Genomic DNA, 19,743 nt, shown 5'->3' with positions numbered 1-19,743 from the left:
ATGGTTTGAATTCCTACCTGGGTGCTGGTTCCCTGCCTTCACTGCATCCGGAGGAACATAAACTCGTGCTTAGGAGCTTCCGTTAATCCTCCTGAACTAAGCCATGCGGTGCAGTGCTAGCATGCTGACTTAAAGCATCAGCTGATCACTCATCAAAATAACTGATGTAAATTAAATTTCTGATTTATTGTTTATTTTTAACTGAGCACTTTTTTGAGCACTCTTATTATGGCACTTATACAGTCCTCTAGTTTAGTGTTAGTGTGATTTTCTCAGCTCAGTTCAGCTGTAGATGGTAGTAGGTTGCAGTCACTTCAGCAACCAAGGTATTCTCTGACCTTTACTTAATAAATTTACCTCAACCCCCTATTTTTTCCTACTACTGTAGTGCCTTGAGAGTCATGGTGCCTTTTTTTGAACACCTCTAGATTAGGGATCGACCGATATTGATTTTTTAGTGCCGATACCAATAATCTGTGAACTTTCAGGCAGATAGCCGATAACTTGCCAATATTCTGTACATTTACCATTTTGAAAAAATAAACTATTTCTAAAGGTAAATGCACAAAATATACATGCCACATGTAGTGGATGCAGTGTGTTTAGACAGGGGAGCTGTGTGTGTGTGTGTGTGTGTGTGGTGGATGCAGTGTGCATATCATGAATGCAGGGTGTGTTTGTGTAGTGTGTATAATGAATGCAGTGAGTGTTTGTATAGTGTGTATATATAGTGAATGCAGAGTGTGTGTGTTTGTGGAGTGTGCGTATAGTGAATGTAGTGTGTGTAGTGTGCGTAAAGTGAATGTAGAGTGCGTAAAGTGAATGTAGTGTGCAGTGTGCTTAAAGTGAATGTAGTGTGTGTAGTGTGCGTAAAGTGAATGTAGTGTGTGTATAGTGAATGCAGTGAGTGTGTAGTGTGTGTATATATAATGAATGCAGTGAGTGTGTAGTGTGTGTATATAATGAATGCAGAGTGTGTGTGTGTGTCTCTGCAGGGAAGAAATTTGTGTAAAATGGGGAGGGGGGGGGGGCATTTTTTATTTGAATAAAATTTGTAATATTTACATTTTTTTTTGTCCCCCCCTCTCCCTGCTTGTTACCTGGCCAGGGAGGGGGGCTATGGCATTCCATGGTGGTCCAGTGGCATGTACTGAGCAGTGGGTGGCCCGCAGTAAGGTGCTACTTACCTTCCCAGCAGCTCCCCTGTGTAAATCTTGCAGTGTCCGTGCCGAGCGCTGCTATAGTAACCATGGCAATGCTCTGACAGCCACGGGACTCGCGAAATTTACACAGGGGAGCTGAAGGGAAGGTAACAGCTTCCTGCGGGCCCTCCAGGACCACGGGCTTGTAACGTGCCCGGCGGTCCTGTTATGTGTTATCGGTAATATCGGTATCTTTATTGGCCGATAGCGATATTGCCAAAAATACTGAATATCGTAACACCGATAAACGGTTGATCCCTACTCTAGATACCCATTTATAACCATTGAATGGGAACCCTAACTTTATTGAGGAGGGTTCACTGTTCCACAGATACTTACCCCCTTTTCTATTTACAGGATTATGTGAGGAAACCAGTCTCGATTTACTTTTATTCTGTGTACTACTTAATTATTTTAATACAGGTCTCTACCACTATATAGGAATCTACTGTATACCTTTATCTAATCACACTACTTTTAGACACCTTTCGAAAGTATTATGGTCTGTAATTTCTCCTCTCATCAAAACCTCTCAATAATATATAATAAAATTTTGAAAATAGGTGATCATGGCACTACCTATTATCCGGCTTCCCTACCCCAAAAACAAGCCCTATGGCTTAGTCACTAGTTCACTAATTTATTTTCATGGAATTTCCCCTGAACATAGATTCACGGCATTCCATTCGCGAGTAAGCTATTCTATGTTCGGGAAAATGAAGTGGGATTCCATGCCCTAGTGAACTGGTCTATGTTCGGGGAATTCCCCCAAACATAGACCTGCTTTCTAACGTTTTCCCCCCAAAATGAGACATCTCCCGAAAATAAGCCCTAGTGGGATTTTAGGAGAAAATTTAATATTTCAGGGAAAGACGGTAGTAGTTTAGTATCAAACCTGGCAGTCACTAGGATCATATAACTAAACTCAGTTTATTTCATTGTTATTTTGTGTCTCTCTGTGGTATTCCTTACTTTACTCCAGTGGTAGTCAACCTTTTTCTACCTACCGCCCACTAATGCATCTTTTTGGTTGAAAAAATTTCCTTACCGCCCACCAGTTTTCAAGCAAATGCGGAATATTTTTAAGAAAGGAGGGTGTTTAAAAAAAAAAAAAAAAAAAATGTACGTACATTTATCTTTTTATTTCTACTTAATGCAGGTTTATAAGGTTTTTAACTTTATAAAGGTTAATGAGAAAACAATAAAGTAAATTGAAATTACCTTTACTAGTGATTAATGAGATCCTTGAGGTTGATGCTGCGAGACTAAATATTTGATATCTGGTTCGATTTTCGTAAGGAACAAACGAAGGTCTCTTTCAGTGATATTCAGACGACTTCTCTGTTTGCGCATAATATGATTTCTCATTTGTGCGTCAGCTCCCCTCTTCTCCCTCCTCAATTCCCCTCCCCACCTTTTTTTCCCCCTTTTTTCTATTTTTTAACCGTCCTTATAGCAATGCCCAGTAGGAAGGCTGAGCTAGGTAGCCCACTTACTATAGTCCACTATAACAGACAGGCACACATACAAGACACACACACACAGACACACACAGGCACACACACACACAGACACATACATACAAACAGACATGCACACACACATACAATGACACATACATACAAACAGACATGCACACACACATACAATGACACATACAGACAGACAGACACACACATATATACAGACAGACACACACACATACGACACACAAGACATACATACAGACACACAAGACACACATACATACACACACACACACACACATACAAACAGACAGGCACACATACAAACAGACACATACAGACATGCAGACACACACATAAGACACACATACAGACAGACACATACACACACACACACACAAGACATACATACAAATACACATACAGACACACACACACACACCACATACCTACAAAGACACACACACACACACACACACATTATATTTAAGTCACCCTCCTGTTTCCTACCTTTAAGGTGCAGGAGGGTGACTTTCCCTGGGGTCCAGTGGTGGCTCAGGTGGATGGGAGTCAGAGTTCCCACTCTGACTCCCTGGTGTTCCTCCCGCACGGCTCTCAGTTTTAGCTGGGAGGAGTGACCGGGGAATCACTTCCTCCCAGCTCTGATGTCATCACAGGGGGCCCGGTCGCGCTGTTAAAGCGCCCAGCGCTGACCGGGCCCCCTTACAATCCGCATCCATCAGGTGGCCCTGACAGCATGGGCCACCCGATGGACACTTTGGAAGGCGGCCCTGGCGGTTTACCGCACGGGCCGGAGCCGCAAATGGTCACGGCGGTACCCACGGGTACCGCCGGCTCGCACCCGCCCGATCAACCTGGAAATCCCTACCGCCCACCTGGAATCCTGAAACGCCCACTAGTGGGCGGTAGGGACCAGGTTGACGAACCATGCTCTACTCCCTGCACAGAGAAGTGACATCAGACAACTAACTTTAAAAATTAAACACTGTCTGAATCAAGATGCATGTTAATGGCTGGAACATCCAGTCATATACTAAAGGTAGATTTTTCACATTCTTTCTACATATACAATTAAAAAAAAAAACATTTCCTTTCACTATTTGATGAAAGGATAGTTTTATTAATTTTTTTTTAGGTGACAGTTGTCCTTTAATTGTGATGAATGATTACATATTATGAACATACAGTCATGCTTTTCTGTTATTTGGTTCATTTACTCGTTTACAACTGGACAATGTGAAATCCGCACTAAATTAAAGTTTATTTGGAAGCTGTATTGCAAAACCTGGATCTTAACGATAAAACCTGTAATCAATGTCTGGATTTTGGTTTGAATGTCCCCACAGGTGATGCTTTTATTATTCATAATCTCTGGCATTTAGCTTTAGTGAATAAACACCTATATTTCTGTATGTAAGACTTGGTACTTCTGCAATTTGGAATAATAAAGAGTCTACATGATGAGTAAAAATAGAGTTCACGGGTCGTCAGCAAAAACTAAATAAAGACCGTGATGGCTAATTTGCATAAAATTGCAATGAGATCAAGCTTCATATTTAGCCTAGTTAGAAACAAAGTCATGGCACATGCTTATTTTGCAGTAAAGTAGAAAAGCATACAATATGAACTTAACCTAATGAATATTGCATTACTGCATTTCACAACATTGCATTGTGATATCTACATTAACGGACACTCAGCACAACAAACACTACATACTTCTTTGTGTGACATCTTATTTTAGCTAATTCTTGTGGGCAGTTTTCCGGGAGGAGGCAGGAGGGGAATAACTCTTCTTGCACTCAAAGCCCACCCACCCTCTAAATACTACTATCCTTTGATGTTCAAACTTGGATAGATGAAGAAATGCAGTTTCTCATTATTTCGGCTACAGTAAAGACAATATTGAAAGAGACAATCTAAGAAACATAACCAGTACTGTACCCTGGCACCATCCCACAATAGACAGTCAAACCAGTTGACACTTACATGGGTCTCTCTGGCACCTGTGGGCCCTCCGGTCTAATAGGTATTGGTAAAATAAAAGCTTCCATTTCGCTTTAGCTAGATTGATTCATTCATTTTATTGAACAGTTTGACAACTTACCCTGGGATGGCACCACGGCACCATAACCACTACCACTAACCATCTGCATTATATACACACACTATGCAAACACAATGCATTCACGTTAAGCACACTACACACACACCCTGCATTCATTATATACACACACTACACAAATACACACTGCATCCACTACACAAACACACACACAGCTCCTATGTCTAAACACACTGCATCCACTACATGTGGCATGTACATTTTGTGCATTTACTTTTAGAAATAGTTTATTTTTTCAAAATGGTAAATGTACAGAATATCGGCAAGTTATCAGCCATCGGCCTGAAAGTTCACAGATTATTGGTATCGGCTCAAAAAAAAAAAAATCATCAATATCGGTCGATCCGTACAAGACTCCACAGGTAAATCCTAGACAGATCGATTTGTTCGGGCACAGCTTAAAAGATATTTAATTTCTTCGAACCAGCTGAAATACATTTGTGCACAAGCTGACTGCAGTAGCTCTTGTTAAGATAACTGCCAAACAGTAGATAGTATGCCAATAAAGACCTCTCCATGAAAGGAACACCAAATAACGAAAGGATGGTTGATCCACAGGGAGACTGCAAGCAGTTGCTTTTGACCTGCAGAATCAGTTTGACAGGTAACCTGTAATGCAAGGAATAATTCAACATTCATACCCATGCCAGAAGAGGGCTCTTTAGTCACTGGTTCCTATTAGCAAGTAAAATTCACATTCCCATTCAAAAATCCCCAGCAATTTTTTCAAACACAATTAACCAGACATTGGCAAACAATTTGCAGCTGCCACTTCAAAATTTATTTTATTTAATAGATTATGTTGCATCTTTAATGTATTAGCAATGAACTTAACAAAAATATGGGACGAGGAAGTATATTAAATTTTGTCTCTTTATATGCACAGATATTATGTTAAAAGGGTCACTCCAGACCCCTACACGACTTTAGCATTTCCTCTTTTCATTTTGCAAAAAGTGCAGATTTCAATAGAAAGTTACTTTTATAAATCAACCTGGTTACACCCCCTTGGCTTTCAAGCAGAAAACAACTAATGTTACTTCCTGGTTTGGTTAGCTCAATGCAGCAATTACCCTGTGCACCTGACTTTCAAAGACTTCGCATTCAGCTGTATTGGAAAGTGTGTGATTGGACAGCCAAAGAAAGTCTTGGCAGGGTTGGAAGGGGAGAACTTGCAAACACAGCAGACAAGAGAAGTGCAGGTTTTGTAAGCTAATTTTAGATATATCCCCATTGAAAAAATATATAATTAAATGAGGGCAAGTTTTAATTTGGGGTATATCTACTAAACAGTGATTTTATTTATTTTGTATTTGGGCAGTGGAGTGTCCCTTTAAATGACCGACTAACTAAAAGTGTAGCATAATTTACAGTCCAATAATATATGTATTAACAGCAGCAGAGGCCAAATCAAGAGTATTTAAATTAGAAAAACGTACGTGTAAAAATAAATAGACGTGCACTAGTTAAGTCATAAAAAATAATGTCACTTTATTTCACAGTCTACAAAACATAGGCCTTAAACGTCATCTACAGAAAGTGGTTTAGAATGTTTTTCAGTCTGTGGGTGTACATTTGTTTTAGTTGTGAATTCATGTTTTCATATATAAGCTGTTTTTAAAACAGCTAAGTGAACAAACAGAAACATGGGCAGGAAATCTAGAAAGGTATGTGGTGTGTGCTACCGTAAATTACTGCGTATAATGCAAGTTTTGAAAATGCTGGCTCCTTTGTGATGAGGCATACTACTATTGGAGAATTTACTTAAAATCATTAACCAACAGCATGCACATCCAAACTACTCACCAACAAAAGCACTCACCTCAAAAATCAGGCTCTGTAATGTACACTGCTCTCTGTTACAAAACATGTACAGCCATCCCCCTGCATAGATTGTATGACCCACAAGTACAGTATAACAGTGCTTCAAATTTCCACGTTATTGTTTTCTCAAACGTTAACTTACTTGCGGATTCACTGTACTAAAAAAAAACAAAAAAAAACAAACAAAAAAAAGACACTATAGTGTCAGGAATACAAACATTTATTCCTGACGCAAGTGTTTAACTATTAGGCTCAGATTGCATGGGAAAGGTGATTTTATTCACCTCTTCTCCCACACCGAACAGGTCTCGCTACAGCTGACTCCCATCTCTATGGCTGAGATCATCAATCCTGATGATCTCAGCCAATCCAATGCTTTCCCATAGGAAAGCATTGGGAGAATATAGTACATGTACAGCAAAACACTGCGTGTCAATCAATCTCCTCAGAGGTGCATTAAATCACTGTGCAGCACTGGACTAGGAAGCACCTGTGTAGCAGCCGTCTAGTAACTGCCACTAGAAGTGTTCCTAACCAAACATGTAAACACTGCCTTTTATCTGAAAAGGCAGCGTTTACATTGCTCAGGTGGCAAGGACAGGCTATAGACCTAAGAAGCACTACATTAACCTGTAGCGGTTTTGGTAAATATAGTGTCCTTTTAAAGGACTGCTAAAGGCACCCAGACCTCTTCATCACAATGAAGATGTCTAGATGCAGTTGCCCTTTTATTGTAACCTTAAAATGTAAACAAACGGCAATGTTTCCATTGACAGCCACAAGAGGGTGCTTCCGCTGTGAGAACCGAAACCAGACTGTCCTCAAATGTTACCTTCTCTTAATGCTTCTAAGAGAGCACTAGATTGGAAGAGCGTGGCACCCATCACGCATGTGCTTTTTGCCCACAATGCTCTTCTATGAGGAGCTTTTGATTGGAAAGACGACAAAGAGGTTTCCGCTAGATATCACATCAGAGGAGGAGGAGCAGGTGGCAGCACAGAATGAGTCTCAGTACCGGGAGAAAAAAAATGAAAAAGTTTAAATCTTCCTTAATGGGGAGGGGGATCTGAATCTAAACAGTAAGAATACACTATAACATATAGTGTTCCTTTAATAAAAATAAAAATATGGCTTAATGTATGAATCTTTGCATATAACCTATAATAAAATACTACACTGAAAAATTTAACATTTAGGTAAAATTAAAATAACTGGTGCATTTAAAGCGAAGACAAGAAAAAGAGACAACTGACAATATGACATGTGGGATGAAGAAACACCAGAAGAAAGGAATTTTACGCATTGTCAACAGAAGGTATTTGGAATGGAAGAATCAAGGTTGTTGAGAATACAAACGCAATGGCAGAAAAGCAAATTGCAAAGCATCAATCCCCATGGGACAATAGTGGAAAGAGGAAGGGAATAGTGCTTTACCAGGAATTTACACAAAGAAGGGATTAAAACGTAGTGGTATTAGTAAGAAAGAGCTGTATCACAATAGGAAATCATGGCCAACACAGAAGTAACAGATAATCAACAAACAAAATAAAAATCCATATTTACTGTGCATCCAGACCACTTCATGCTCTGGCATATCAAGCGTCAACCAATATTCCTAAAAGTCTTGCATTATAGCTGCACTGACCTGTGTCCTTCCTTATCAACCATTCCAAATGTATCACCAAAATTAGATCTATTCAAGAAGTTTGCCGTTTGCTTCATAAATGGGAATCAGTTTATTTTAGCACTATGCCAGAAATAGATTTTGAAGCTTAAAAAGAATGTTCTGGGGGGCAGAGCCGGAACGCCGAAGAGAGCAGCCGCGAAACCTGGGAGCTCCGACGGTTACACGGGGTTACACAACGACTAGAAAACACCCCAGCACCAGATGGGGCGTAAGGGGAAAAAAATGAATACCTAAGAACACAGTGGAAATACACCTACGGGCTCCCAACCCGCCACAAAGGGCTAAACAACGCGGTGCAGAGGCGGACCCAGAGCCTATTACCACCAGTGTTAAAAGCATTATTAGCAGACCTGCAGAGAAACATCCATGAGGCAAGCCGCATCACCAAACTGGAGGGATCCTCCCAATCTCAGGCCTAGGACATTGCCGCAATACAACAGTCCATGTAAGACCTGCAAAACCAAACCCAGCACTATGAGCGTCGCCTAGCGATTCAGGAAGATGCCATGAGGAGATCTAACAAAGATCAGGGGAGTCACGGAAAATGTACCAGAGGCCGAATTACCAATACTCATGGGGCGCCTGTTGCTGGCACTGTTGCCACACAGGCAGACTACACCAATTACCCCAAACGAGGTATATAGGATTCCCAAACCGGCAGGTGCACCGACCACAGCCACAAGGGACGTCATCATCACCCTCCGCAACAGCAGCGATAAGGCAACGGTCCTCTCTGCACTCCGCAGCAGAACCCCCTTCCGCTTCGAAGGCATGGAGCTGTCATTCTATGCGGATCTGTCCAGGGGCACTCTAGCCTGGCGCAGGTCGCTTAGACCACTAACCACAGTGCTTCAACACCACAAGATCACCTACCGCTGGCGATCCGCCAGAACACTGGTGGTACTACAGGGGACAAGCAGAGGAAGCCCCAGCCATACTGCAGACCCTGGGTTTGCCTCAAGACTCTCTCTCTACAGAGGCGCCAACCAACAACATCTCACCATCACACCTGGAACCCAGGACAAATCACTCCATTCATCCCCCAGGGCTCCACACAAGACTCCTACGCAGCGATCACAACTTAAGAGCAAAAAAACGTGCACCCACTAGAGACTGACTCACCACCAGGCACGGGTAAAGAAACATCGCAATCTCATGAACACCACCCTATTGCCCAGTCTACTACCGGACTATATATATATATCAAGACAGCCCGAACAGCCACAACGACCACTAAAGGTCTGAGGGTACGGACAATGAACTCTTGAACCGACAACCACACTTTCACTCGTAGACACGGACATACCCACCTACTACATACTGTAAGTAGTTTAACATCATACCCCACCCCATGCCCGACGCCAATACCCGGTGTATACCAGACCCTCAACCCACGTGACCTGGCTGGACCTCGTGGACTTTCTTCCTGCTACACAAGCCTTGCGGGTGCTACCTGACCCGCCGGAGGCCATACGGCTCTAGGACATGGTTATGTTTAATATGAACTTTGCCCTTTAAATTAACAGTTTTTTTTTAGTGACTCACATGTGACAGACAAGTGTTAACTAAGCCTGTGCCTTTAAGCTCTCACACAGTCAACATGTTAATTTGAATGACCTCTAGTTTGCCTTACCTGACGCATGTAATGTAGATTTTAAGCTTAAAGTTTCTCCCTGCTGTACAGTCTGCCCCCTACGGGCACAGGATGAGAGAGCAGTTCTCACCAGGTCCGAGAAAATCCTCAGGCTGACCGATAAACTCCATCAATGTTATCTCTACCCGGATCCCGACAGGATCATACATTTTAATTTTCCTCCGCAATATAAGTGTTCCCTCGTAGGCGACCGACTCATCAGCTAGAGAGGTACACCCAATCTCTGCGCAGCGCAGCAGCCTCACTCACCTAATATTATAGGTTTTCTCTCCATCCCAACTTGTTCTTTATAAGCATGAAGTTAATCTTGTTTTTGTTTAACCAATCACATGCCCAGCTATTCCTCATCGACTGCAAAACCTACAGGACTATATTGTAAATATAATAGGACATACAAAAATAGCCTGAAACCCAGCTGCATAAACTAAAAACGGAAGCAATAACACTAACCTTTTGTTTAAACTATGATTTATCTACCATACCTTAACATGTATACACGCCCTGACTACCCACCTGGGCTACTCACTCCCAGGCAGTCAGTTAGGAATATTTAAAGCTTAACCTACTGTCCCACTGACGACTCCTGACATAAGTGCCTCATGTCATCTTCTCACTAAATACCCAAATTCTGTATCTAGCATGTTCCAACATAATTACAAAAGTGCAATTTCCAAATGCCAAATTGAATGTTTAATGTTCGATCTATGCGTGCTGTTGTGGCACTTCACACATGCCTGTAATTGCCTTGCACAAAAAAAAAAAAAAAAAAAAGAATGTTCTGGATAACACTTGACTAGGATCCCTAAGAACCAGTGGACATATTCAACCCGCAACGGGGCTTTTTCCCATCTTTAAATTGAATTTCTTCCATACTTTATTCTGTAACATCTAATCATATGTTTGCTATACGGATCCTGAAAAATTAATTTGTGGACAAGGATATACATTTTCCCTTGGCCTATACTGAGAGAAAAAAAAACAACTGCTTTCTCCATTTTTTCAATAGGATAACGCTCAGGTAGGGATTTGCATGCGGAGTTACCTCCAAGCATACATACATACATTTGTAGTCGGGGCAATCTGGCCGTAATGAAAAGGGGTAACATAACATATTATAACCAATAAATACATACAAATGTACACCAGTCGGTTGTGGTGTGCCGGAACCGAGAAAGCGGTAGGCCTGTAATAAAAGTGGGCAAAAAGAAAAGTACCATACAAAATGTATACACATAACAAAACATTGTTTATTTGGACAAGTCACGAAAAGCTTGTGTTAACTCTTTAACTGGGTTTGGAATGTAAAGATTATAGGCAGAGGGTTTCCAGCGTCCCATAGCCTTGATGATATGAGTTGGAATGTGGTTGGAGGAAGTTGCAGATGCTGCCCTATACGGAAGGAGTATTCTGGAAAAAGGTTTGCATTTAGGCAGAGCCTAGTTAATAGTAAGCAAATTTAAAGCATGAATATAGATGTCATAGGGATGGAGCCGTGAAGTTCTAATAATGGTTGGTTGGCTTGGTTGTTACGGGAAGGTGATGAAATATTACCCAGGACACCATTGTTTTTAGTAAGGAACAGAGTAGTTTTAGGTTAAGGTAGCAAAAAGAAGTGAACCCCAAAATAGATACCACAGCAAACATTACTATTCTGAGACAATGTGGCTGGATACTGGTAGGCTAGCTAGATGCCAAGTGGCGAAGAATTATGCTATTGAGAACGTGACAGAGGAGTCCCTACTAATTGCCAAGCAGCATGAGAGGCGCTACCTATGCGTTGGCCCGAGGGGAAATATGAGGCAACCGTTGTGGCGCGGTGTTGGCCTCTCGGGGATAACGAAAGCATAAGATAGAAGGGGAGTGACATGGGAGGCCCTCTCTATGCAACCATGCGAGGCGGCCAACTATGATTTGGCCCGAGGGACGTATAACCTCTGAGTATGAGGATGGGTGTTGGCCTCGCGGGACCACTAGCTTATGGATTAAGACTAGAGACAGAAACCTAGTTGGACAACCTAAATCTCAGGAAGCCAGTACCACTCAACCTAGAAAATGTACAGGGTTATGACATCGTACCTGATAAAGTTTGATTCAGGCTGATGCTAAGCGGAAAGATATGAACGAGAGGGTGGCAGTAGATGACGTGCTGCGACCCATGGATAGGATGTGCATGAGTATCTGTGCGTATGGGTATATTGTAGTGAGCCAGATCGTGGGCCCGAATTAAATAAAAGGAACCTACCAGATACTATTGGTGAGCAGGGAGAATATGACAGAGGCAGATGACGGGTTTTGTGTTTGTAAAGCCACCGTCAGTATGGTCCAGTATGCTTAATGTAAATAAACACCAAAACAGCAGGATCTAAGACACAGTGCAAAGTGGACTAAAAGGTAATAATTATAACACTCAAAGCGCCATCACAGCCAATGTTTAACGCACAGACTATTGAGTATATAAGTTTTAAGATTCAGATACATTCACTAGGTATTACCCCTAAGTGGAATTTTTTGACTGTAGTATCATATGTAACCAGCAGGGGGGGTATCCTAAATTATGTGAAAATTTGTGCGCATTTCGCCATAATTTACCGAAAGGATAGAATGTATGAACAGCTGAAACAGGCGAATGAGTGTATACACTGTATCGCTCGAATACCGAAAATATATATACAGTAAATTTCCTGAACGGCCGCGTTTGAAAAGATACATGAAGTGAAACATGCAACGCATATGTGTACTAGAATTAGCCGAACGGTTTTGATCGGTTGCAATACATGACAGAAAACCGAACGCTCGGTATAAACGAACGGAGCCCCGCCGTGAAAGGTAGCAATTTTGCAGCTGTTTCTTTACGGCGGGGCTTGACTTACGGTTGAACCTGGTATTTGGAGCCGAGAACGATCTGCGCAGACGCCGCGGCGGGTAGAAGAGCCAGGGAGACACCGGACCAGGAGACCACGAGGAAGACAGGTAAGAAACAATCCAAACTGGCGGTCTGAACTGGAAGTGACTCGCCAGACAATCCACGATAAGTTGGGAGTGGATTGTCAGCCCTTTTAAGCGGGAATCAAGCCCCTCCCACAACTACAGGCAAAGCCTTAAAAATAATAAATATATATATATATATATATATATATATATATATATATATATATATATATATATATATATATATATATATAAATAAAATAAAAATCACCAAAAAGGAAGAGATTCCTTTCGGTTAGATAGGAAGGTGTAAATAATGGTCTCAAAAAAGTGTGTAACTCCTCAAATCCCAACAACACCAAGTAAAACAACACCTTAGGCTGAAATAGAAAACAGAAAAATAAAAGTATCAAAAAGAAATATATATATATATATATATATACACACATATACATACACATATATATATACACACACACATATACATACATACACACAGACAGATGGATTATTGACAAAGAGAAAGTAAGACCTCCTCCTACGATGTCAGCTACCAAAGGGAGACTATAATAGAGGAGCAATATTTATAAATTACGGCCATTGCCAGTCACTAGATACTGATATACAGAGACCTGGGGCTTCTTTGCATCATAAATGCCATTTGCTAAAATGCCTTGAGAGACCCTTTAAAAAGTACATAAAGCTTGACAACCACTACTGCTAATATTCATCAATGCACATGCTACAAAGTTGGTCATTAAATCAGGAATTGTAAAAAAAAAAAAAAAAAAAAAAAGCCAATTGAATATAAAAAAAAAAAACTCCACCACAACTATTTTGGCCTAAAATGTGAGATTTTCAAATCAATTATTAGAGGGATACCGTAAGCGTTATAAAAATACCATCTTCATTGAACTGCGTATAGGGCGTGGTGTCCCTCCCCTGTCCCTCTATTCAATGTTAAACTATATTGCTTCTGGCTCTCACTGAGCAACAGTGGAGGCGGGGGGGGGGGGGGGGGGGGGGGGGGGGGGGGGGGGGGGTGACTGGCAGACACCAGAAGTGAAAGCATTCTAAAACTGTTTGATTTCTTACAGTTAGAGGCTGCCAGGGCACTCTTGGCAGCATAACTACCAGAACGTGCTGTAGAGGTTTTAGTGCTTGCAGTGTTCCTTTAATTATATGAAATGTCATCCTGACATAAGCTAACTCAACATATGCAAACGTAGAAAATAGCAGTTGCAACAACACACAGCTTCATATAACAAAGACCAAGCCTTAAATTCTCTTTTAATATCGGACGGTTGAAGGCTTAAATTCAACACCTCCAAATTTTAAGTTTGAAAGATGTCAAAATTTAAAAAGGTATCCAAGAAAATCATGGCCATCGCAGTATCAAGGATTTTGAAGGCTCAGCATAAGAAAAGAAACCAGCACAAAAGAATTGCACAGAACAAAGACATATTGTGTATCCACAAATATTTTATGCAATATTCTGCTTCCCCATCCTAATAACACTAACATAAAGAGACAAAATAGTGATGATTAGGAGTACTTCAAGCTTACTATGGGCAAAATAATTTGCTTTTTTTTAGATTAATCTTTAAATAAAAGCTACATTTCTCAAGCAGTAGTGTAAAAATTCAACGCTATAGACGCAGGTTTATGCGTATTACCCTTGATGCTAATTTGAGGGAGCATCACAAAAGAGGAAAGAAAGTTGGTTTGGATCAGCAAGGTCAGCTATATTGTTCTTCACCCTGATGTCCCTGTATACAAATATCATATACAAATATCATATACTATACTATACTATACTATACTATACTATACTATACTATACTATACTATACTATACTATACTATACTATACTATACTATACTATACTATACTATACTATACTATACTATACTATACTATACTATACTATACTATACTATACTATACTATACTATACTATACTATACTATACTATACTATACTATACTATACTATACTATACTATACTATACTATACTATACTATACTATACTATACTATACTATACTATACTATACTATACTATACTATACTATACTATATATACATACATACATACATACATACATACATACATACATACATACATACATACATACATACATACATACATACATACATACATACATACATACATACATACATACATACATACATACATACATACATACATACATACATACATACATACATACATATATATATACACATACACACACACACACACACACACATATATATGATATAAAATTTTACTGGTGGTTTATTGCATACTCATAAAAGAAAAATTGACAAAGGATTAACAGCAAAATGGAACTCCCAAGATTCATTGACTGCTTTGTCAGAGATTCTGTTTGGACTCAACGAGCAGTTTATGGGTTTGCTTGCTTTTTTCCTAAATAATCAGCAATTCTTTAGTATGCACTGAAATTAGGTGGAGCCATGTAGGCAATGCCAGCTACCAGTTTAGACACAAGCCAAGTAGGGCAATGATGCTAAAGCAAAATACCAGCACACAGCCACCGTGTCCACAGCTCCTGGCCAGATTTGTGCTAGGATGTGCCATTTATTCCTTTCTATGCAGTATTCATGCCTGGCCTGCATTGTCTGTGAAGGCTTGAACAAACACACCCCCTTTCTTTTTTCTTTGCTTTATATTACACGACTTGTACTGCTACTGAATTCATGCGTGGACACACTGGCCAGCATAAGCAAAATAGACAAATGTTTATACAAAGTAGTATAATTTTTATTTATTTTCTTAAATAAAATTGTACATTACGCTACTGTATGTAGCTAGAAGAACAATAAAAACAACTCTGGCTCACTATGTGAGATGAATGAACATAAACGGTAAAAGAAATAGAAAGGACATATGATTTTCATTTATGCTATTTAAAAAAAAGAGAGCAATAAAGTGTTTTCTGCGTCTTAAAAGTATGTGTTTATTATTACAGATGAGAGAATATGATAAAAAGGAAAGTAAAATCATTTAATATGGAGGTTGGGCAGGGAAGCTCCCAGCTGCCTGGAGCGACAGTAATGCAGGCAGATGGGCAGTGACACATTCAGCAGCCATTCCTGCTGCTATCTCAGCACCAATCCTCAGCAACAAAACACCCCTCTCAGCCACAACACCTCCTCCACTGGCACAAACAAATCATCCCCCAGTACAATAAAAACCAGGAAACAAATGAGTCGGTACTACTGTACATATAGTATTCTTTTCAGGCAGTGTGTGTCATGTCTTTTGGGAAAAAGTCTGCTGTGACATCTATCCTTTGTATAACCAAAAGGTAAACCATGTACATTTGCGGCCTTGAACTCACTAGGGGTAGCAGACACTCACAAGAGACACGTTCAAGGCTACTAATAATGTGCTTGGTGTCAGGGAACTTGCTGCTGGCGTTACATTGAGCCAGGCACAAAAAATGACTACAAAGATAATCAGTTGCAATCGCCTAGTCTTAGATGTGGGTCATCAACAAAACACAAAAAAGCAACAATATGACATTTGTAAACAGTCAAGTGAGGAGGAAAGGGTTTGACAAGTACCCCTGTCTGATCACATGCACAGTGCTCCAATTCAACAGACACATTTACACATACAGTATGCTGGCTATGGATCTGGCAGTACTAATGTATCATACAATTTACCATTTTCATACACTGCTGTATAATACACATACCAACAATGGACCTGGAGAGCTGAGTGTATCATACACATACAGCATATACCAGCTATGGACCTAGTAAGCTGAGTATCATACACATACAGTATAATGGCTATGTACATGGTGAGCCGAGTATTATACACATACAGTATACTAGATATTGGTGAGCTGAGTATTATACTCATACAGTATACTAGATATTGGTGAGCTGAGTATTATACTCATATAGTATATTAAATATTGGTGAGCTGAGTATTATACTCATACAGTATATTAGAAAATGGTGAGCTGAGTATTACACTTATACAGTATATTACATATTGTGAGATGAGTATTATACTCATACAGCATATTAGAAAATGGTGAGCTGAGTATTATACTCATACAGCATATTAGATATTGGTGAGCTGAGTATTATACTCATACAGAATATTAGATATTGGTGAGCTGAGTATTATACTCACAGTATATTAGATATTGGTGAGCTGAGTATTATACTCATACAGTATATTAGATATTGGTGAGCTGAGTATTATACTCATACAGTATATTAGATATTGGTGAGCTGAGTATTATACTCATACAGTATATTAGATATTGGTGAGCTGAGTATTATACTCATACAGTATATTAGATATTGGTGAGCTGAGTATTATACTCATACAGTATATTAGATATTGGTGAGCTGAGTATTATACTCATACAGTATATTAGATATTGGTGAGCTGAGTATTATACTCATACAGTATATTAGATATTGGTGAGCTGAGTATTATACTCATACAGTATATTAGATATTGGTGAGCTGAGTATTATACTCATACAGTATATTAGATATTGGTGAGCTGAGTATTATACTCATACAGTATATTAGATATTGGTGAGCTGAGTATTATACTCATACAGTATATTAGATATTGGTGAGCTGAGTATTATACTCATACAGTATATTAGATATTGGTGAGCTGAGTATTATACTCATACAGTATATTAGATATTGGTGAGCTGAGTATTATACTCATACAGTATATTAGATATTGGTGAGCTGAGTATTATACTCATACAGTATATTAGATATTGGTGAGCTCAGTATTATACTCATACAGTATATTAGATATTGGTGAGCTGAGCATTATACTCATACAGTATATAAGATATTGGTGAGCTCAGTATTATACTCATACAGTATATTAGATATTGGTGAGCTGAGCATTATACTCATACAGTATATTAGATATTGGTGAGCTGAGCATTATACTCATACAGTATATTAGATATTGGTGAGCTCAGTATTATACTCATACAGTATATTAGATATTGGTGAGCTCAGTATTATACTCATACAGCATATTAGATATTGGTGAGCTCAGTATTATACTCATACAGTATATTAGATATTGGTGAGCTCAGTATTATACTCATACAGTATATTAGATATTGGTGAGCTCAGTATTATACTCATACAGCATATTAGATATTGGTGAGCTCAGTATTATACTCATACAGCATATTAGATATTGGTGAGCTCAGTATTATACTCATACAGTATATTAGATATTGGTGAGCTCAGTATTATACTCATACAGTATATTAGATATTGGTGAGCTGAGCATTATACTCATACAGTATATAAGATATTGGTGAGCTCAGTATTATACTCATACAGTATATTAGATATTGGTGAGCTGAGCATTATACTCATACAGTATATTAGATATTGGTGAGCTGAGCATTATACTCATACAGTATATTAGATATTGGTGAGCTGAGCATTATACTCATACAGTATATTAGATATTGGTGAGCTGAGCATTATACTCATACAGTATATTAGATATTGGTGAGCTCAGTATTATACTCATACAGCATATTAGATATTGGTGAGCTCAGTATTATACTCATACAGTATATTAGATATTGGTGAGCTCAGTATTATACTCATACAGTATATTAGATATTGGTGAGCTCAGTATTATACTCATACAGTATATTAGATATTGGTGAGCTCAGTATTATACTCATACAGCATATTAGATATTGGTGAGCTCAGTATTATACTCATACAGCATATTAGATATTGGTGAGCTCAGTATTATACTCATACAGTATATTAGATATTGGTGAGCTCAGTATTATACTCATACAGTATATTAGATATTGGTGAGCTCAGTATTATACTCATACAGTATAGTGGTTATGTACATGGTGAGTGTATGGCAGCAGACAGGGCTCTGAGGATGTGACGGAGGGGAAATAAACACACAGTAAGCATGTTTAGTGCAGGAGGAGCCCCTGGCCCCGTTTCCCGCTGTGACAGTGTCAGGCTGCGGTGTGTGGTACCGGGGGATGTCATGGGGAGCAGCTCCAGGCCTGCACACACAGCCGGGCCTCCACCCCCCCTTCACAACAGGGACCCCGCCGCCCCTATTCCCAGCTCACACCCGCATGACATGGCAGCTACGAGCGATCCTTTACCTCAATCCGCCGAGTCCCTAATGGAAGTGTCAGTTCCGGACCCCCTCCTCCCCCCGTGTCACACAGCTCGCTCTCCCCAGGCTGGCTGCTCACTGACTGGCGGCGGCTGCACTCACCTCACAGGGCGCGCGGCTGTCTCGCGGACGTGCTGCGGGCGGAGTGTCGGTTGGTCAGCGCGCGCTTTGAGGGAAGTTTCGAGGCCAAAGTCAGAGCCCGCGGGCAGGAGTCCGGGTAACACCACAGCTGGGTACGGAGGCTGCAGGAGAAACACTCACTCCCCCTTTCTCTTCTCCTCCCTCCCTTGTTGCCTCCGTGCAGCAGCGCTCACACCCCTCTGTCCCCGCACAGCCTCCCTTTCCACACAGGCTCCTCCTCCTCCAACCGCACGGCCCTCAGCGACCGCCGCCGGATTGGCCGTCGATCCCCTCCCACGTGACACAAAGGGGGCGGGGCTGGAGAGTGAGCAGAGGGAGGGGCGTGTCCTAGAGCTCGGAGAACAAGGACCGCCCTCTTAGCGCTTAACGTCAACACGGAGCATTGGGCACCACGGGCCCTGAATTCTTCATACACTGCTATGGAGCAAGCACAGCTCGTGCGGCCAGTGATACAGGGCAGGGCAGGGCCAGGCAGCGCTCATGCAGCACACT

The 19,743-nt window shown here is 40.5% G+C and overlaps 1 protein-coding gene across 2 annotated transcripts in view; it reads right to left on the bottom strand.

Annotated features, from left to right (window-relative positions):
- Positions 1–19,445, bottom strand: part of ANKRD12 (ankyrin repeat domain 12) — a 123,480-nt gene extending 104,035 nt beyond the window's left edge. The window contains exon 1 of one of the 2 annotated variants that reach the window (XM_063451563.1): positions 19,213–19,445. The gene's annotated coding sequence lies outside the window, so the exon portion shown is untranslated. Of the gene's footprint in view, positions 1–19,096; positions 19,182–19,212 lie in introns of those variants that run through there. The other variant, XM_063451564.1, reaches the window with a different exon arrangement.
- Positions 19,446–19,743: the final 298 nt, after the last annotated feature.

This window comes from Pelobates fuscus, chromosome 4 (genome assembly GCF_036172605.1).
Source record: "Pelobates fuscus isolate aPelFus1 chromosome 4, aPelFus1.pri, whole genome shotgun sequence".
Taxonomy (NCBI): domain Eukaryota; kingdom Metazoa; phylum Chordata; class Amphibia; order Anura; family Pelobatidae; genus Pelobates; species Pelobates fuscus.
The sequence above is the reverse complement of the archived record's forward strand: the minus strand, read 5'-3'. Positions and strand labels throughout refer to the sequence as shown.